Source organism: Pholcus phalangioides, unplaced genomic scaffold, assembly GCF_987345545.1.
Source record: "Pholcus phalangioides strain wild (caught in Gottingen) unplaced genomic scaffold, Ppha-v1.0 ptg000015l_1, whole genome shotgun sequence".
In the NCBI taxonomy this organism is placed as follows: domain Eukaryota; kingdom Metazoa; phylum Arthropoda; class Arachnida; order Araneae; family Pholcidae; genus Pholcus; species Pholcus phalangioides.
Window position 1 is genome coordinate 96,066,251 of NW_028301608.1, and position 23,020 is coordinate 96,089,270.

At 32.9% G+C, this 23,020-nt stretch overlaps 1 protein-coding gene and 1 non-coding gene across 6 annotated transcripts in view; both read right to left on the reverse strand.

The window, feature by feature from the left end:
• LOC149077109 (putative G protein-coupled receptor No9) overlaps window positions 1–23,020 on the reverse strand; it is a 198,411-nt gene that overhangs the window by 41,463 nt on the left and 133,928 nt on the right. For 4 of the 5 annotated variants that reach the window (XM_089244836.1, XM_089244835.1, XM_089244834.1 and 1 more), the window contains exon 2: window positions 8,638–8,704. The gene's annotated coding sequence lies outside the window, so the exon portion shown is untranslated. Of the gene's footprint in view, window positions 1–4,620; window positions 5,053–8,637; window positions 8,705–23,020 lie in introns of those variants that run through there. The other variant, XM_089244838.1, reaches the window with a different exon arrangement.
• Window positions 10,046–10,118, reverse strand: TRNAT-UGU (transfer RNA threonine (anticodon UGU)). Its single transcript has one exon. It is a non-coding gene; the product is annotated as a tRNA-Thr (tRNA).

The following is a 23,020-nucleotide window of genomic DNA, read 5'->3' on the forward strand; positions in this document are numbered from 1 at the left end:
TCGGACGCTCCTTAGAATAATGAAAAAAAAACAGTGACGAAATTAAAATTGAATCCAAGACAATTTTGAGAGAAATTTTAAAAAAGTATCGTTTTGACGGCAAAATCTCTTCAAAAATATCGTTATAGAGGTATTTATTGTAATAAAGGCTATTGTTGTATTGGGAGGAGTCTACCATTGCACTATAGGCAACTCCAAACAAGATTTGAAAAAAAAAACTCATTGCTGAGGGATTTATCGTTATATCTAATATCTTTGTAGCAAGGTTTCACTGTATATAAATTTATCAGAATCCAATTTTTTCGGTATTATGCTGAGGTGGACTCTAAGTAAAAAGCCTGAAGAAGTTCTTTCCGAGTTTACTTCGGAATAATATCCAGAAGGAAAAACCTCTTTCTCCTTGGTCCTCCTGTTGGGAACCATCTCACTCTGACTAATATCCACTCAGCTCACTTCGATGACTGTCAAGCCTAAAGACTGGTTCGAATCTACTTATACATCTGTGAGTTGACTTTCCTATTGTTTGACAAAATCTCTCCTCAGTAACAGAGCTTACAACATTAATCAAATATCAGACTTTACAACATTTAATTAATTGTTGTCATAAGAATATTCATTCATTGAGAGTTTTGTCTTTAGGATATGGATGGCAAACTCATACATTTTTATCTATTATTTTGAAAAAAAACCTTTTAAAGCCACTTCGAATTTTAAAAATTCCTTTCCATTGAAAAAAAAATGTTATTATTTTTTCTTTTATTGCTACACTGTTTCTTGTAAGGTATTCAACCACATGTTCCAAAAATAGCAATAAGCATTTTCGATCAAAAATGTATTTATGAGAAGTATTGCTGAGTATTTTCATTTTGGACTCCGCGAACACTGTATTGCACTAAAATACTATAACATAAAGCATTGTTTATTATTATTGTTGTATTATCTATTATGGATGCATTTACACGGTATTTTCACAATCAGGATTGTCGAGAAGTATTCTAGAATTTTTTATACACGAAATCTTTAAAAAATGAGTACAAAAAATGACCTCTCTTTTGCGGACACTAGTGGGACAAAAAAATTCGTCCTTAAAAGAGGGGTGACCTTTAATCAGATATTTGAAACGCATACGTTTAATATACACAGGAAAATTATTATTATTTGGCCCTAAAAGAGTGGTGACAGCATCTGAGAGGGTGTCCTTTAAGAGGGGTTTTACTGTATAAAGAAAGACTGTGAAACCGTTATAATATGGTATTGAATAAATGAGAAATGAATAATGTTGTGTAACACGAATGTATAATACAGTATCTTTCAATTCATTATGTATGGGAGTTCTTTTTTTAACATTTTAATTTCTAATTCAAATTTATACCTAGAAAAATAAATCATTTGTAATATAGCTGAAAAAATAGTTTATTTTTTTTAAATTTCCGTATACGTTTCTGCACTGCGGCTTTTTTTTTTCAAATAATCAAAATGAAATGACGACTTGTGCGAGAAATTGCAACGTATAAATTTCCATCATCTTTTCGTACGGTGGTATTTCACAAGAAATTTTAAAACAGTAAAATTAACTAAAGTAGGGAACTAATTTTTCTTCCTCATCTCGTTGATTACTTTAACTAAGCTTCGCATTTTTTCATGCTCTACACTTAATATATTAATTACCACGAATGAAAATAATTCCTCAGAGACTTATTTGTTTTTATATAATATACTTTTCTACATAAGATGCTTATTTTACAAATGTGTTACGCAAGTTTTTTTATGAAAAAAAGAAATAAATTATTTCCTGGTTTCAACACTGTGATATTACAATACTGTTACTTTCAGCGTTTTTGAAATATATAATAAAAGATGAATCTGAAGAGCAAAAACTATCGTTTTTCAATGCAACGGCGAGGGAGAATTACTACTAGAATTACTGCTTGTTCATACATAATAACAGCTTTTGATAACATAATAGCTTATAACATTTTTCCAAAGGATAAATTTGCACTGAAATTGTAAATTATATATTAATCGTAAAAATGAATTCGAAATTAAAATCAACTGTTTCTTTCTCTAAGATATGTGCTGACGTATAGGAAATTTTGGGATTATGGAATAGTCGAGTATGTAAATATTTATTCATTTACAATAACCCAGAAGGCATGAAATGCACTTACTCTGGAATAATAATAATAATGAATAAATGATAAAGATAATTAGAAATAATAGTCAGAAAGGATAGCAATGTGGAATACCGGGAATACTGTGGCTTTCAGGTATGACCGACAAGTGGAACAGTGATAAACTACATCAGAATGTCCCATGAGGCTGTGCAGTCAATGCCACACAATTGTCCCTATCCTTACGCCCATTGGAAAATATTTGTTTTTCCATTTGCAAAAATTTATTCAGACAAATTTTCAAAATCCTTTATTAATAATTGGAAGAGAGCCTAATAATTTGAAACTAAATAACATTGAGATCTATTTTATTATGCTGACTCATTTTTTAGCCAGCGATTCTTCCCGATTAGATGGGACGGGTTTTTTTAAATATGGTGTTTGTATTATACGGAATATTGTAAGTATAATCTTAGTTGGGCCCTAAAGACGACGCAAAGCATCTCTTCACTCGTCAAGACAGGACTTTTTCAGGCAATAGAAGAGGAGACGTCTGGGAATAATGTGTCCCCTGTTCGACACCTCTTTGACTCTTCTAGGGCAGAAGAGGAAGACTGAATCAGCGACATTTGTGAATGCACTATAACATCATCCTGAACTATTAAAACAAACTACGAAATTTGTACTTTTCATTGTCATAGACTCATCAAATCTTGTAAAAAACAAGATTTGTCAATTATTAATTGATTATCAATCTCAATTTTCATCACTTTGACTCTCCTATTCTATATTAGCCGACTATTTCATAATTACCCTCCTAATAAAATAGATAAGTAATGCCTTTTTTCTGAGACATGATACAATATTTATTTGAAATACCAAATCAATGCAGTGAAAACAATCCAAATTTTATAAAAACCCCAGTTTCAGGTTCCTATCATGTTTCAAATTGAAATAATAATAATAATAATAATAAAAATTGTATTCCATAAAAACCACACTTCCTATGCATTTTCATAATTTTGAAACACATAATGCGTTGAATGACTCAATTTTACAGTACCTAGAATTGATCGAGTTTTTGCATTACATAGTATGACATCAAATTAAAATTATCGAATGAATCAAAGATCAGAAACCAGAGTTACTTTTTGCAATACATGAAAGATAAATAAATGAAATGTTGAAAATATATTTTAAAATTTTTATATCGTAGCGTATATAGTTCAGGGGTCTTCAGCCTTACACACATTGCGAGTCAAATCAAAATTTTCTATGAACCACGCGAGGCACCGAGTCTTATCGTGGTATTCCCAGTTATTGAATATGGTTCCCTAAATCGTGAAACACTTTTATTTACCTGAAGTTGTTTCTTTCATTAAACTTGAATTTTTATTTATTTTGAAATAGCTTCAACGTTGCTGATTTTTTTTTAGCTTTATCTCTTCATTAATTCTGAAATTATTTTTCATTAATATTCTGAAATTGTTTCTTCATTTATATTCTGAAATTGTTTCTTCATTAATTCTGAAATTACTTGTTCATTAATATTCTGAAATTAATTTTTCATTAATATTCTGAAATTGTTTCTTCATTAATTCTGAAATTATTTATTTAATATTCTTCATTTATATTCTGAAATTATTTATTTAATATTCTTCATTTATATTCTGAAATTATTTATTTAATATTCTTCATTTATATTCTGAAATTATTTCTTCATTAATTCTGAAATTATTTATTTAATATTCTGAAAATATATTTTCAATGATTCACTGAAGTTACTTTTTTGCTTTAATTTTGAAATTATTTTTTTCATCGACGTGTTTTTTCACATTTCGGTAAATTCTGTAATTATTTATACCATTCGGGTGCCGAATTTTGCCTTGCGAAATATACGAAGTCATAGGCCTCAAAAAGCGTTTTGTCTCCAGGTCCCGCGGACAGCCCTTTTAATATATCAAATGCACACATTACGTAGATTGATGCAGAGTGATATAAACCGTTAAATCTGGGAAGTATGTCATATTTCTAAATACAGCGGCACAGATTTCCGCGACCAGCGCTCCTTAATGAATTACTTTGGAATCGTTTTTCCGTGTATAATAAGCTATTTTCTCAAAATGGTCGGCGAGGAACGGCAGAAAGCTCCGAGGGCCACATTTAGTCCACGGTCCGCAAGAACACCGACTTAGTTAAAGCATATTGCTGAAGGCAGCACACATTAACCTCAGTTCAAATAGATTTTAATCAGAGAAGTCCGGTTCGCAGATAAATACTCTTTTGTTATAGCCAATCTTCCATTAAACTATACGCTACGGTCTGATAAACTTTTGAGAGCATGAAGTGATCAAAATAAACTCGGTTTTATTAGACCCTAAAACGAATCCGACGCAACAAATGAACAGCAAAACGAGCGGATTGCGAATGATTTAACTTTTATAATTATTACTTATCATGATATCATGCACTTCGACCGTTTTGTAAAAGGAAAAATGTAAGTACTCACTTGACTTCTAAATGCCTCTTGAGATGGATTCAAGAGAGTTGAGTAAAAAAGTCTGAATGCACTTACACGGAAAGTGGAGAGAAGAATTTTTCTAAAAATATTAGAATGTCCACACTGTGTGAATCCAAAAAGGCTTGAAAACAATTTCTCCCCCTGTTTTTACACGGGGAAAAAAAATATAAATACCGGAATCCCTCTCTCTCACAACGAGACTTGGAATACATTCAACCATAACAACGTACGCACTCTTTTAACAGGAAGTCCATGCTTCTGTCAACTCTATCATTGGAAAGTTATGGTCCAAGTGCCAGTCGAGACGTACAAGTGACAAAATGTTCGATTCTTGCAGAATTTTTTTCTGCTTTTTTCTGCTCTACATCGATTATTGTCAAATAATCTTACGTTCTCTTGAAAAAAGTTCATTACCCCATCACGATACAGTGTCATCTCTCTCTTTTGTAATAGCGTTATATGAAATGCGTCAACAAAGCAAACGCCTCGGTGTGGACTCAGCTGCGCGATGTGCGTGATACAAGATTTGCCAAAAGACGAGAAAAATCAGGCAACTTCCCTAAAGCAGGAAACACTAAATCAGCTGAACACTGATTAAGACAAGAGGGATTGAATGAGCAATTTTTTTTTTCCCCGGTTAACCGTCGAATTATGATCAGGTCGTTAAAAGTTAGTGTTAGTCCCTTGTTTACTTACCCATAACGCAACCCGAGACGGTGCGAGATAATGATGAGAACAATCGCGTGAAAATCAGTTATAGGAAACAGTTGAATTGTCTGTGAATTTATAGTATTCGTATGTTTACTGCGAAGAGAGAGGAAAAATAATTGTTAATTAGTAAAAGACAAGTGTCCTTGGCCTAGACCTAATGACATTGTGAAGAAATTATTCTATATGTCTTTTTAATAAAAATGAATTCACGATTTGAAATTTTGGAATTTAGGAATTTAGCATTTCTTTTCAATTAAAAGTTTCCGTTGTTTTTTTTAAAAAAAAATTCACTTAATTTTTTAAGAGATTTCGGAAGTTTCGGGAACCCTACTTCTTAACCGCACATGCACCTCGTACACATTCTCTACGGAATTTCTAACGAATTGGTACATGCCGTAATATGCGTTCTGAGTGTATGTGTGACACTTATCGTATTTACGTTGTCAGAATTGTGTTTGTTTCATGTTCTTGCTGGTGCTGCCATCCAACTATGATATTTTGAAGTGGTAAATGAATTTTCATGTCATGTCAGTATTGTGTTGTAAGTCTGTCTGACTGCTCTCTGAGGAGAAACTTTTTTTAATGGAAATCGAAGTTTCAGGACTGCTGCAAGGAAGCTCATCACGCAGAGATGTCTCGAAATCGGTTTATGTTCGAAGTCGGACAATAGAAGATATAATTGTGATGATATTGTATGCACAAAAGTTTGTTTTTATAGTATAGTAAAACCCCTCTCAACGGTCACTCACTCCATAAATGCGATCACTCTCTTTTACGGCCAAATAATCTTAATAATAGTAATACTTTTTACCGGCAAAAATCATATTCAAAATATACATTTTTTTTTCTCCGGTTAACAGTCGGATTACGATCAGGTCATTAAAGAGGTTAGTGTTAGTCCTTGTTTACTTATTCATAACAGTTGAATTGTCTGCGAATTTATAATATTCGTATTTATACTACGGAGAGAAGAGAGGGAAAATGATTGTGTTAATTAGTAAAAGACCAGTAACCTTGGCCAAGAGAACTGGCTAGAAAATTCTTCTATAAAATTTTGAACAAAATTATATATAACGTACTTATTCACGGTTTTAAAATTTTGAATTGCTTTCAAATCAAAAATTGCCAGTATTTTCAACGACTTTCATTAATTCTTCTGAAAGTTTTTCGAAAGTTACTGGACAAACGGAAGCAGGTTCCTCACACAGAGATGTCGTGAAAAATCAGTTGATATTCGAATACGAACAATAGCAGATATAAAATTATGATCATATACATCAAAGTTGTGTTTGTGTAAAACGAGGCGAATAGGACCGAAACTTTGTAAAGGCTCAAACATGTAATCTCCTATTATACTCACAAAAGAATTTTGCGTCCCCAATTTAATTTTCAGTTGGCTAACATGATAATGGAAAATTCTTTTGTGAATTGAACAGGGGGAATATGTTTGTGCTTTTACAAAGTTTCGTTCCTATTCACCCCGTTCTATGGTATACAAACCCCAATCAATGGTCACAACGCAGATGCGGTTTCCCCAAGAGAAATCCTTATTTTAAGTATGCATTTAAAACCCCTGCTTTAACGGTCATCCTTCAGACACTACTTTCATCATTCATTCCAGTGGATAGAACCACTGAACGGACACAGACATTTTTTGTCCAAATATTATTTATAAAGTAATTCCTGATATGAATTACCCGTAATAAAGTAGCGGCTTATACAGCTTCTATGAAGTGAATTATTAGCTCTTCAAACTCATTCAAACCGATTACCTTATTCAATGAAATTTGACGTGAATACGTCTTTTAAATTATTTGACAATACTGGATGAATTCGCAAAAAGTTGAGAAACGAAATAATTAAAACTCATATTTCAGAAAGTATTCAGAATATATTAGTGTATTTGATATCTGCGGGTAGATCTTGTTAATACATATCCAAATATACCATTGCGGTTTCAATGCCTCTCTCAAACTGGGCACCAGTCTCGCGGTCCACTTTCCTAAAGAATTTGTTTTACTCTATATCTCGAGAGGTTCACAACGCAAGTAGAAGCTATTGGCCTCATTCAATAAGCATTTCTGAGGCAAATCCAATGTCGCCACTCGGGTTTTAACACATCTTCTGGTCTTCGCAGCAAATCCGCGGCGCGTATTTGTAACGAAATTGTTTTACCTTATGCATTCGAGAAGTTCGCACAAATCCGACGATGCAGTAAAACTTCTCTTTTGCGGACATCAGTGGGACAAAAAAAATTCGACCACAAAAGAGTGGTGACCATTAATCAGGGGTTTGAAATGCAAAATTTTATTATACAAGGAAAAATTATAATTTGGTCGTAAAAGAGGGGTCACCACATCTGAAAAATGTCCGTTAAGAGGGATTTTACTGCATCATTTCCAGTATGTAAGAACTTACCACGAGATTCAAGGCACAAAGAGCGTATTCACGTCAACACTAGCGGCCGTGTCTATGACTGGCATTATGTCTAGTGTCCAGACTACCCCATTTTTATTTTAAATCTTTATCATCATTTTGTGCCTGACGCCGGTATTACACGGTAAAAGTTTGATAAAAATTACTTTATAAAACTTGAAAAATGTAACCAATAAGCACATCTGTTACATTCCACTACAATTTTTCCACTTTTATAAACGAACTTTTATCAAACTTTTATAGTGTAATCCCGGCCTGAGACATAGTAGATAAACGTTGACCAATTTAACCACCTAGTTCTTCCTCAAACAATTATAAGGTAAACTTTGTGCACTCAAACATCATACGAATAGTATTGTTGACCAACCATGACTCCTTTTCTGTCAAAAAATATGAATAGCGGATATTCCTAGAAACTACAGTAATTTTCGGTAAATAAGCCACTGAGATGTATAATCTCTAAGGGAAAAATTTGCAACAGAAGAAGAAAAAGTATTTGTGTCAAAATACTTCATCTCTTTGTATGATGTGAGCAATACATGATTTTCAGTCATTCAAAAAAAGAAGAAAAAACACTAGCATCTGGACCAAATTAGGCACTGGGTACGTTTAAGTTACCTTTAAAATCTAGAATATTGATGGAATGTCTGTAAAAAAGACAATGGATAAGTGGGAACTTGCAATTCAAATTCTGATAATGAAAATAACAAAAACCATTATAGAAAATCCCATCAAAACATCTATCATGCTTCAGAGATCAAGGTTGGAAAAAATGCAAACTCTATCGGATGGCTTAATTCAAGAGAGCTACCGCATTCTTTTACAATTAGACATCGGAGAAAAGTATTTCATGCTTACCTGAATAACTTCCATTTCAGACCGACTTCAGATATCTTTCACTGTATCATCCCACGTTGCGGGGAAACTATAACGAAAAAAAAAATGAAAGTCTTATAGTTATTCCATCAAAGCAAACAGATTAGAAAATCGTAGAAGTTATAAATTTTCTAAACGTAATAAAGCTATCACGGGAGAGAGAAATATCACGATCAAATATTTGAATATAAGGGGGGAAAAGAAATCGCAACTCTTTTGTGTTTAACTTTGAATTTAAAAAAAAAAAATTCGACTCAATATTTCGCGATTGTTCGAAATTTTTCCTTAGAAGTTCTACGAAATCAACGTAATCCATCTCTCTTGGAGATTCAAAGAAAAATCAAAAGGTTTAAAAGTTTCAATCAAATCATTTGAATTTGCCATATAATGCATAATTTAAATCTAAAACAATTCAATTTTAACACATAATAAATGCGAACAAATCAAGGTCTTTCTGGTAGGAATTCCTCTCTCATTTCCATAAAATAGAACTTTCTAGAGAGCTAAATATTTTACACTTTAAATTATTTTCACGGATCCCACAGGACATAAAATCACGATATTTTCATTCAATGTTTAACAGATACAGAGTGTCCCATAAATTCGTAAATAATTCAAGAAATCATAAAAAAAATTGAAGGAATTCGTTCTATTTCAATGCGATTTTCATAAAGATTTCACGAAAAAATATATGTTTTGGCACACAGTAAATAAAATACTTGAAACTTTTGTCGATAGAGGGCACTGCACGAAAGCAAATCATTAGAAACATACAAATCAGAGTATTAAAAAATACTGGGTGTACGATTAACTGTTTGTTTCTTAATCTTCCGGTTACTGGTGCTTATATAAGGTTGCATTGTGATGTTGACATTGATGAATAAAGCATTATTGAGTGATGTTTTACATCATCCACGAAACTTCGGTTAAAGCTTCACCAACGTTTCGAGCACAGAAGAAATCGAGTGATTCGGGTCGAATCACTGCTGATTCGCCTTCGTACAGCGTCCTGTATCAATAAAAGTTTTTTCTGCAAAAATAAAAAAAATCCCTTTCGTGAGAATGACTTTTTTGCAAACGCACCGATTCCTTCAATTTTCATGAATTTTTTCTAGCTATTTACTAATTTATGGACCACCCTGTACATTTGTGTCAACTCATATTACGTATGGCCATATTTTGCAGTAAAATCTGCGCTGTCTCGAACAATTAAAAATGTATAATACTCATGGATACTCATAGTGCGTTCTATGAACGTGCGTTTCTTAAGGGAAATACTTTTAACTTATTCGGCACCCCTGTGCCAGAGAGACTCAGTCTGATAATCACAGTTAAAAAAAGCAAAACAAGTTATTGTCTGGCAGATAGAAGAAAGGGGGAAAAAAACCGAAGCCACCAGTGAGATTCGAACTCACGACCCCTGGTTTACAAGACCAGTGCTCTAACCGCTGAGCTATGGTGGCTTCGGAAAACATGAACTGATTAGGGTTACAGAAGTGGGAGTTTTTCCAAACATTTTCAGTAGGAATATATAGCAAATAATCAGCTAACTTTTCTTTTCAATTTCAAGTATGATTTCATTACAACTTTCAAACCTAACCATTCATTTTTTTAGGGATTTTCAAAATGTATTGCATTTCGTACTCAAAAAATCTGAGTTCTAATCTGTGGTGTTTGGTCAGAACACGATAACTCCAAAATCACATTTTTGAGATATAAGCATTTTCATTGTCATTTAAAAATCAGAAATAAAGCATACACACAAATGTAAATGAAAATATCAAACATCAGCATGTTGTTTAGCCGTACGCACGTATTTGTGCATTTATCTTACATCTAATTAGTTATAATTAGCAAGACTTACTACTAGATCAAAAACCCTTTTTTTTGGAGATATCATGTTCTGACCAAACACCACAGAATTCACTTCAAGACGCAACTCCCTGAGGTCGATAGAAAATATTCTACAATGGGAAAAAGAGACTAACACATTTGGGGCACCAAGGTCAGTCTGAAAAAGTTATAAAGGCAAGTAAATCCGTGAAACTTTTTAGCCCGTCACCAGTCCCTTTATTTTAGAATTTTTCCCAGCTGTATAAAAATATTTACATCAGAATTTTTTTTTTTATCCGAAAATGGGTGCAGCACTCTTTATTTCCGATAAATGAGAGAAGTTCCATTTTATACAAAATTCACACATTGGGCTTATATTATATGAATACGTATTTATACGTATACTTAACGTGCATTATTTATTAACGTTCAATTTCCTGCGTATAATCCGCAGACAAAAATTTCACTTTTTTTTTCAGAAACAATGTTATCGTTTGCGGAGTATATGTCGGCGTGTGAAAAAAAATTTATTCACATCAGTAAATGGAAGATATTGTGCATCGCGTTTTAAGTAGAAAATGTTTTGACTCATCTATTCACTCTCACACATCTATACGCCATCGATAATATCATCTTTGAAAATTTATTTTTTCCAATGAATTTTGTGAATTTATATTGTTAAATCACTTAGAAAAAAAGTTACGGAAAGGACTCAGCAGTATATAAGCAGCATTAAGAAATTTCGATGTTTTTTATTTTATTATTATTTTCTTTTTTACGTATGAAAATACGCGGATTATACGCAGGAAAACAATGCACATTATTTTCTAAAAACTTTTTTCAACTGAACTTGGGTGTGCTCTGTATCTGTATTCTCCAACCTCTGCTCTGGTCCGAGGACCGTTGCCGGTCCGTTCTGTTTTGGCCGTTAGGATGTCTGAAAATGATTTTTCCTTCCATTCATTTATTGCTAGTCCGTAAATTATTTCTCTCATTTATTTACTACTTTTGCGATTCGCATTTTATTTCTCCCCTTTGTAATTTTTTTTTCCGTCTATCAAATTAAACCGTTCACTTACTTTTTGGCAGTCTGCAAATTATTTCTCCTATTTATATATTTTTTGTTGGTCCTCAAATTTTTTCTGGAATAATATTATTTTCTGCCGGTTTACAAAATTATTAGTTATTTACAGGACATCCATAATTAAAAGACCCTATTTTAAAGTAGCCTACAGGAGAAACCAGTCATCAGAAAATTGTCAAATTTTGTGGAAGACTTCATGAAGTGATGGGAATTTGTTTCAGGCGGGGGGGGGGACTTGGTTGCACATGTTGCCACCAGAGGGTGTTTTAGTAAGAAATGACATTTAGGCAGACATTTAGAATTTAAACAATTTTTAAACACTTTTACAATTGTTACTGCAACAAAACATGTTCCACATGATGGCCATCATTTTCAGATACCATGTGAAATCGCGAGATGGCATGTTTCACAACTCACCGAAGTGTGTGTCAAGATTAGGGAAGTGACGGCTGATGACACGTTCTTCTGTAAAATGCGTTTTAAGAGCATTCTTAACACACACTGCAATGTGTGGAGGAGCTCCGTCTTGCATAAAGATTGTGTCTGCAAGGCAGTGACGTGCTTGCAGAGCCGGAACGATTCCGTTCTGTAACAGCAATGCATATCGATCGCTTCCGGTGATTGAACATATCACTGGACCTGTAGAACGTAACTCCTCGTAGAAGTAGGGACCGAGAATAAATGATACAGTAAATCCACACCATACCGTCACTTTTTGTGAATGCAATGGAACCTTTAAGATAGCGTGTGGATTTTCTGGTTCCCAAATTCGGCAGTTGTGAGTATTGACTGCACCATCCAAGTGAAAATGCGTTTCGTCTGTCCAAAGGATATTCCAAAGCCATTCTCAATCGACCTCAATCACTGAACTAGAAACTGCAGTGAGAACCGGGGTCGAGCGTCAAAATCATGTGGAAACAACCGCTGCACAAGTTAAAGTTTGTACGGATAATATCGGAGGATATTCCGCATGGTCTCATGGACAGTTGAACGTGGCCTATCCTGTGCTACACGTTTGGCACTAGTGCTACCACGAGAATTTGAACCTCCTGTACTGCGTCTATAGAAACGGGGTTTCTTCCTCTTCCAGGACCAACAGCTAACGATCCTGTGGTTTCAAATTTCGTTACCATACTCCGAAGGTTTTTAACATTCACATTTATTCATTTTTTTCCAGTCCATAAGTTATTTATTTTTTTGCCGTCACTCGGTTTAATTCCCCCCATGTATATATTTTTGTTGGACCGCAAATTATTTGTCCTGATTATTTCCTATTTCACCAGTTCGCAAATTATTACTTCTGTTTATTTGCGTTTCGCCAGTCAACGGATTATTTCTCTTATTTATTTATATTTGTCAGCCGAATGAATGAATGGACGCCAGAACTTTCCCATTGGACTTATCCCGTTGCCGAGATCTCTTCCAGCTCAGCTTCGTGGCAGAATCTGGAATGATATATTTGTCGGCCCAAAAATTATTCCTCCCAATTATTAATTTTTTTGTCCTCAAATTATTCCTCTCAATTCCGCCGGTCCGCAGTTGCAGAAAGGATTGAAAAAACTATTAAAAGTAGTTATCGAGCATGACCTAATGGTAAGCAGAATATTAAACGCAATTATCATAGTTCTATAATTATTTTTATTTAATCAAGATACAATTTTATGAAAGAACATCGTTATATTTAATTCTATTTTACGCTTTTATTGAGTAAAAAGCATCCATGTCACAATGATCGTCACTTTTTCATTGTTTACCTCTTACAACAAAATTCTCTGTGAAAAAGATTTAATGCTCGAAGAAATCTTACATTTGAAATATTTTATTTATTTTTTTAAAAGGGTTTCAGATTGATGGAATTTATTATTCATGGAAGTTCGTGATTCTTCAATTTTCATTGTTAACTTTTTTTTGTTTCCAGCAACCGTTGTCAGTTTCGATATCTGTTGTCACAGGAAACTGATGATCGGATCGAATTTCGAAAAGAAAACGTGAAATGAAAAGGGTAATGTTTCAAGCTGGTGACTGTAATTTCCGTTTCATGGTCGAATTTCTATCGAGCATTTGAAGAAATATTACTATCAGATTCCCCCTTTCTTACAAATAAGTTCAATGTTGGACAGACGTAAAGAGACATAAAATGCATCTTAGACGTTGCTTATGTACAAGAAAAACAATTCCGAATTCGATATTGAACTCAAGAAACGGAAAAATATGATTCGAAAAAAATTTTCAGCTTTATAATATTTATTGAATTTCATTTATTTATCCTAACTAAAACTAAAACTGGGAGAAGCTATCTTCGTTGATATCAATTCGAATTTATATAAGTTACGGTAAATGTGATGAATCGGTTATTATGCATAGTTGTCAATCGTCTCGGTAAGTTTCATACATTCATCACTTTTGCCTGTGGCTATGCATAATATCCGAGCGTCGTTGTTAAATTTGATAAATTATAAAAAAATTGCAACTTTTGTCGGCGATTATACGTAATACCTGGTGCTAGTTTTGTTCTTTTCATAAATATCAAGAAAATTCCCAATGGTAGTATGATTGATAAACCTAGTCAGATGCAACAAACTCCTGTTTGATAAGTTATATATTTTAAGGGTTTTTCCTCGTAAAATTGCAATAACAGTAAAATTTGTTAAATAGGAGTTCGTTATATCGAGGTACGGTTGTAGAATTTGCTAAATAGGAGGTATTTTTACACTGAGGTATGGTTGTATACACAAAAAAACTTGTAAGAATTCGTTAAATCAAAGAATTTGTTTAAAATGTCAGTTCGTTACATCAGGGTACGATAGTGAAATTTGTTTATTAAGAGTTCATTGTATTCGAGATTTTTATGATTTTAGAATTTGTAAAATACGAGCCAATCATAGGAATTATGCCGGAAAAAATTCGTTAAATCAGAGTTCAATATATCCGATTCAGATTCTGGCTCACAAGTACATCATCTAAATAAAGCTAAATAATAAACCTTATCACGGCAATGGGGCCTATTTATCATATTTACCAGTACGATGCACAATGTCGATTATGCACAATAACCGTCAAATGTGAGAATTTAGTACGATTTATCATGTTTACACTGACGACGTTTGGGTACTATGCATAACCACCGGTAAAAGTGGTGAATTTAGTGGAATTTAACATGCTTAACGAAATTCTGAAATTCTGCATAGTAACCGGTTACCATGCATAATGTAACTGAATTTATCATATTTACCATAACATGTAAACACATTTATATATGTATATTCAAAAAAAAAAATTCCATCGGAAATTTTAATTCCCACTGCCAAGTTTAGTTCCATATAATAAGATAAAACACGTTAAACATACTAAGAAATATTCAAAAAAATTTCAATTACCACTTGGGAAATGAATCGTAATATTGAATAAAATGATAACTGTAATGAAAGTTTAATTAGAAAATGTTGCGAAAATATCAGTAACATATTATACGGCAATGTAAATAACGAAGGATGTTATTTACTAGGAATAACCGAAGAAAAGTACTTTAATGAGCATAAAAAATGATGAATAACCAAATAATTGAATACATTACCTGAAAGGCAAAAAAGTGGATATATCTAGCACAAAAGTAATTAGAAGGGAAGAAAGAGTATTATTTTCTTTAATAGAGAACGTAAGTCAATACCTCATTATAATTCATCGTTATAATTACGTTTTGCCATAAGTTCATATCATAATTTTTTTTTACCAGTTTGAAGTTATTTTCCTGCATATTTAAGGGATATTCACTCGTACTAAGGGATCTATAGTTATTTTTCTACTCATTAAATTTAAATGACACAAATTTCTTATATTTAATAATATTTGAGCCTTCACTATTGTTGAATCGTGCCTTTGAGTTTTGTGTACGTCAAAGCATAGTAGGATAGTCGGGAAGCAAACACCAGTCCATTAATGGTATTCACGTTGTCTACGGCAGGGATGGACAAATCGCAAAAAAAATCTAGATGCCAAAACAGTTTTTTAGGTGCTAAAAATATATATTCGAAGAAAAATGTCCAAAGTAAAGCTTCTTTTGATTTTTCAGGGCATAGTGACCCTCTTTCGTGTTGGCAGATATGCTGCCATAAATTCCAGACATTTACAGCTGCTCTCAGCCTGCAATTTATTAACTACACAAAGGATATTTGTTCTTGGATTTGTCTAGCTCTGGTCTGAAGGTGAAAAAAAAATTTCAGCTTTAAAAGCACCAGAGACCCTTCATATCTGGGAAAAGGATGGATGGAAACAGCACAAGACCTGTGCCGCCAAGCATCTCTCGAAGTATTCCAGCTGTTGAAAGCCTATGGTCACAAACACACCAGACGGAAACGAACCTGAACATGGAAGATGCCGCTTCCGCGTTACGAGCGAACGACTTGTCGACTTTCGAGTTACGAACCAAAATATGGTGCTCTTGGCGATTCCCAAGTCGACGTTGGCGATATATATTCGGCAAAATCTTTTAACCAGACTTTTCCTGCTGTTTACATATTCGTTCAAAAATAATGTACAGTATATTCAAGTATTCACTTATGTAGAATGTATACCAATTGTTCCCAATCTGAGTCGTGTAGCTTATCTAATGGACTTCGTATTCATCATTTCATTCATTTCTTGTGGACCGCATAGGTTATTTTGCAAGGTGGTTCCAAAAGTGATTCTACGCACGCAAGCTCCCTAAATTTACCATTGGTGAAAATGACAGCTTCCCTTCCCGGAGGAAATCAGGTCCACTCAGGAAAAAAATAAGAAACATTACTTGGAGCCCTGAGATATTCAAGGGGTTCGTGGGCAAAAACCAAGTGAAAGAAAAGTCACGGCAGGAAATTAATTTCATTTGTTTAAATAAGGGGGATGAGGGAGACCACAGAAATGAAACATAGTTAAAAAAGTTATCAGGGTCTTTTTGAAAGTAATGTGGGCAAAGCACTTGAGAATTCCACCTGGCTTCAAGTACATCATAACTTCCTACCGCCGCAGTCAATATACTAGGATTTTACCCCCGGATAGATGACCAACATGCCAATGCGCATACTTACTCTAATAAAACGTAGTAAAAAGTTATGAGAGCTTCCTGTGAAGCTGATGTCCCACACCGTTCCAGTTGGGACCTATGCGTTAAGGCACCCCTGCAACGGGTGGAAAAAATATTTAGACCGATTCTAGTTTTTGGCTGATGAATATTCACGGTGTGTTTGCACAAGTCATTAGTTAAATACCATCGTGATAGAACAAAGTGAGGGCCTTTGGATTGAGATGATTGGCGGACCCTATATGTATGAAATTTATTCGCGAAGAAAGTAATCAAGAAATCTTGTAAAGTATTTCGAAATCCTCGTGTAAATGGTGAATTTAAAGGAAAAAAGAACAAAACTAAAATATATGAAATCCTGCCAAAATATCGCAATTTCGACTTACGAACTATGACGTAGAATCGGTTCGTAAGTTGGGTTGGTAAGAAAGAGAAGGTTGCGTTTGCGGCAATGTTTCAACAGAAAGTCTTGAGCAAAAACGTAAATTCAAATCTTAAACCATCAGAAAAGTGACCAAAAAAACAATTTTAAACCTGCTCCTAGAAATTTTTTTTTAGAGAAAAATTTTCAAGTGATTTTTTTCCTATTTTGTGCAATAAATACTGCTGTTGAAAATTTTACAACGAATAAATAAAAACGTACATCAAATTATGCCGTTTAGTTATATAGCATTAGCATACAAAATGAATAATTTATATCCAGCATTTGAATAACAACGATTCTTTTTCTGTTTTAACCACCTCCATTGAACTTTAAACTTCAAAACATGGAGGAAAAATTATGCCGATAAACAAATCACTTTTACACGCGTTCAACACATAAATAAAACTTGGAAAAGATGTATTCAAAAAAAAAAATAGATCCTCCCCCCTTGAAAACACATTAAACGCATAAAAAATACGACTTTCGGGAATGTTAAACCGATCGGAAAATAAAATAGAATATCACAGTAACTGCCCAAGAAATATTCGAAGTGAAATTGCGGATAAAAATTTTACATAAAAACTCTTAAAAATAAAATAAAATAAACTGGAGTAAATGATATTGAAGAGAAATAAAAGAATTCTCTCTGGAGAGCTATTTTCCTTATATCGAGATATCGCATTAAAAGAAATCATAAACATATAAATATCTAAAGTATTCGAGCATTTTTGTTATTTTTAATATATATTTTTATTTAAGCTGTTTTTATGGAAAAAAATTTGTTTGATGTGGCGAAGAAGAGTTCGTAAAAGAGTGTGGAAAAAAAAAACATTTCACTGAAATCAACAAACAATAAGAAAACGACCGGAGAAGAAAAGCCATAAAAATGGCATTCTATCGTTCGGAATAACGCTATCATTCGGCAATAAACGTCCCAATGCTACATTTCAAAAAAGGACCCTCTTAATATTTTATTTTGTTGAAATTATTAAATGTATATCAACAGTGGGAACATGAATATGTAAAAATGGATATTCAAAATCTAGGCCGAAACATTTATTTGGAGACATTTAAAAAAACAATATATGTGATTTTTCAGTTTCTTAACAGTCTGTTTCTTTTTTGAATGAATTCCGATTTGAATATGATGATTTGGAGCCGTTCCTTGAATATTTCGCCACTGTGTGAACTGTATTTTATGAGATGCCATCTGAATTCTCAGTTGTATCTAACGAAGAAAATGAAAAAATAAATACCAGAGGGAGGACTTTTTTGTAATTTTTATTTATAATAATGCATGTAATGTTTCAGTTTTTTAGTTCCAATATTAAGAAGTCATTTAATATTAAACCTGCACCTACTATAAAACTTGATTCATGCTTTCATTTTTGAATACGATAGTTAAAATAAATTTAAGATTGTTGAGAATACATAATGCTATTAGAGATATTTTCCAATAAATCAACTCTTAAAATAATGTTAAAACTCATTCACGGGTTTCTTGAATAATATTTAACGGAAACAATGGGATGTTGTTTCCCCAAAATAAAATATTATTGAATAAAATCTTCACCTAAAAACTAGGATTCACTAGAAAAACTAACATTTCCCGAAATTAACCTCGCGCTAAATTGGCTGAAAAACACAGAAAAGGGGGGAAAATTGATGAAATTATTAAATGTACATCAACAGAGAAGAAATAAATATGCAAAAAAATGTATAACCGCAAAATGTAGGCCGAAATTATTACATGGAGACATGTTTCTTTTCATTTTTATGGCTTCTGATATTGTAGTTTGTTTTTATTGGAATGAATTTTGATTTGAATATGATAATTTGGAGCCATTTTTTAAACATTTCTGTAACTTTTAGGGTACATTTGTTTTTTTTATCTATCTCCAAAATATAGAAATGATATTTAAAATAAATATAATATTGCTGAGAATATATAATGTATTTGAGGATTACTGTATTTATATACCGATAAATTTGCTCAAAAATGTTAAATCTCAATCAGAAGTTTCTTGAATAATAATTAACAGAAAACAATGAGACTTCCCTCATCAAAAAATATTTATTGAACAAAATCTTCACCTAAAATCTATAATTCACTAAAAAAACGGTAATTTACTGAATTTAATCTCTCCCTAAATTACTGTAAAACACAGAAAAGGGGCAAATAATGAGAGCTACTAGAAACTAAATTGATGAAATTGTTAAATGTGTGTGTAAATCTACAGAGAGAACATGAATGTGTAAAAATGGATATTCCCAAAATCTAGGAAGAAACGGTTATTTACAGAATGCAGTTTTTAGTGTTTCTAAATGGTAGTTTGTTTTTGTTTATTTGAATGATTTTCTATTTGAGTACGAGATGCTTTGGAGTCATTTCTGACCTTTCCGGTACTATTTAGGGTGAATTATTAATTCGTTTCAACAAAATGCTCATTTTTATAATTTTTATACTATTTTTATATATTGATACTCAATTTTTTATATTACTTAATAGAAAATGGGAAATAAAAATAAATGAGGGAGAATGTGTGTTATTTTTAGTAGCGAGTATTTCAATTTTTGCAACTTTAAGAAGCCATTTTATATCAATCCACACCCCTTATAAAATTCAAGTCAAACTTTCGCTTGTAAATATGCGTTATTAGGAATTTTTTCAATTTCCCCTCAAAATATTTATGTATTTTAGAATTAAAATCAATAATTTTAAGAATATATAACGACTATTAGCGATATATTTACCAATAAATTAACTCTTTAAAAAATCTTATAGAGTTATTCTCACACGTTTCTTGAATAATATTATAATAAAAGAAGACAATGAAATGTTTTCCCCAAAAAATAATTTTTTGAAGGAAAAAAAGAAGAAAATATTCCGGAATTCTTTCCGTTTTTCCATCTAAAAATAAAAACTAGAATTTCCTGAATTTTCTCTTCTTTTATTAACAGCAGGAATTTAATCTCAGCGCTAAATTGGTTAAAAAACTCAGGAAAGGGGCAAATAATGAGAGCTAATAGAGAGGAAATAACGTCGCTCCAAATTTGCATAAAGTGATGTAAATTCAACAGAAGGGAAAAAAGAATTCAAAAAGTTTTAGAATTAGAAATAATTAGAATAAATCACCTAATGAAAGCATTAAGGAGGAGAAAAAAACAGATTTTTAAAAATAAAATTCTTGGAATATTTTTGTGAATATTCACGAATTACTTTTTCGCTTTGCTAATGCGAAGTTTTTCGAAGTTTTGTTCTATATTTAAATTTCGTTAAAGTGTTGGGTTTCTGATTATAATAATATTCGAGATTAGTTTCCTAAATCCCTGGATTCAGGGAGTCTTAAAAGAAACAGTGAATACAGTTGAACTCAGTTTATGTGCGTAGGGAATTTAGTGTTTCTTCGTGCATTTGCCGTAACTCGTTAATTTCGCTAAAGAATAAGGAAAAACTGGTACATCGTTCACATCAATTTGAAACACATCTTGAGACATGATAATAAATATGTTATGGTAAATGTGATAAATCCGGTTATTGTGCATAAAAACCGGCGATTATACATATTTACCAAGCATTTTGGAAAGTTTGATGAACTTCCCTAAATTTATGACTTTTACTGGCGATTATGCATAGTAGCCAAGCACCATTGATAAATTTGATATATATTTCCCTAAATTAATCACTTTTACATGCGATTATGCATAATGCCCAAGTGTCTCTTCATTGGTATGCATGATAAATCGTAGTATATAATAGGTTACTATACATGATAATTCATACATAAATCGTATCATTATATAGGGGAACGATCGTGAAATTTATTATCGTTGTATCGGGCCCGACTAAGTTCATCACACGTACTAGACTCATTTGGAATTTTTATATATGTTTACTGAATTCACCAATTACACTTGGGTATTATACATAATCACTGTTAAAGGCAATAAATTTCAAGTATTTATCAAATTTACCAACGACGCTTGGATATCATGCACATTCACCGGTAAAAGTAATGTATTTATCAAACTTACCAAGACATGCATACCAGGTAAGTATGCACAATGACCGGTTATTTCGTATGATAACCGATTTATCACATTTGCTGTAACGAATACATCAATTGCATGATATGGTTTGTATTTCGGCATTATATGGTATTTAATTCGCTCAGGAAAATGGATTCTGTTAGTTACACATCAAGTGGATCAAACACCTGTGCTCTATTCTGCTCTTATAATACACAAAATTTCATTAAAAGTAAAAAAAAAACTATTGGCACTGATTTCAGAAATGAGAAAATGGAATAGAACTACGGAGTAGAAGTTTGGATCTGGATGAACCCATAACACCGGATAAAAATTCAACGAGGTTTTACACATATAATTTGTACGGATTTATGCGAATTCTATATTTTATGTTATCGATTATTTGATTCTCTTGATAATCGGGGTTTTTATTTTTCTTATCGTTACTATGACATCGTTATACATATGACAACCATATTTTTATGGGCATCTTTTTATCAGCCACCTCGTTGGGCATTTTGCCTGTTGTGGTGTTGTATTTGTATTTGTATTTGTATAATTTAAACCTACTAAAAATTCTCATTTACAATTATTTTGCCCTCAAACATTTTCATCCACATTTATCCAAAAGTATCAAGTTCATCGGTGGATTTCCGATTTCCATTACCTGCCACGAAACAACTGGATTTCAGAGAATGCAAATCAATACGTCGGCTTCCTTAGTGATATGCAATTAAGAAATAGCCAGTCTGCAAGGACTTACGTCTGCAAATATGAAATGAATGCATTGAAACCCCAATATAACGATACTCTACGAACCAAGAAAAAAAATCGTTGTAGAGGAGTTATCGTTATACCGAGAGGTAGCATTACCATCAGTCGTCACCAAATTTATGCTGTTGTTGCTTATATAATTGCTCATTATATTTGTGCTCGCATGTACCAATTTTCCGCTTTGAATACTCTTAAAAAGCATGAAATTTATACCGTAATTAAATACCAAGTCGATGGTTTTCGATTTGCTTGTATTCCATGATTTCATTTAACTGTGCTGCTTTCAAACGAGTTCGACTGTAATTGAGCCTAGAAAATGTAAGCTTCCTTTCGCTCACTTCTTAGTACTTCTTTTTCTTTTCATTTACATATAAAACAAATAAAAATATCATGTCTCATTTCTCACCTAGTGCTGATGCAATAACACAGTATTATTCTAAGTATGATATATTTGTATTTGTATATATACATCCGAATGTAGTCCACGCAACTCGTAAATTTCAAGTTACGTTAATGGTTGCTATGTTTTCTTTATAGATAGATAGATAGATAGAACCGCTCACAACCCAGACTGATGCAAAGCACCTTACTTTCGTTACCTCAAAAGAAGCAGAGTTGTGTCGGAAAAAGTTTGCAGATTTATAGTAGTTGTTCCCCTTGCCCCGTGCTCACAAATATCGAATCACTCGCGTCGTTATCCCCATGAAGACAGCCATCAACTCGATGCAACGTATGCATTTGATTAAAATGGATAGCCGAACCCAATGACTAGAGAGAAAAATTGCACGTGCGCCCAGTGGCACATAAGGGCCGGAGACCGCAGCCAGGGATTTCGAAAGAAATGTGGAAAAGACTTGTGGGGGGCAAGTAAGAAGAAGCTGGCATGTTGAAGTGGGAGAGATTTGAGAATGGTCCAAATACACAATATATACAAAATATATATACACAGCACCTTCACTGTGACGGGAAACGAAGAAACAAAGCCTGCGTCCACAGTGCTGGGCAGTTTTGTTTCCCTTTCCTTTTACGGAATATGCAATATACACACACAGAAAACACAGAGAGCCTCCACTGCGACGGGAATAATCAAACAGAGACTCCGCTGACAGTGATGGTCATTCTCATTTGAATTGCTAGTTTTCTTTATAGTTAGTGCTGACCGTAT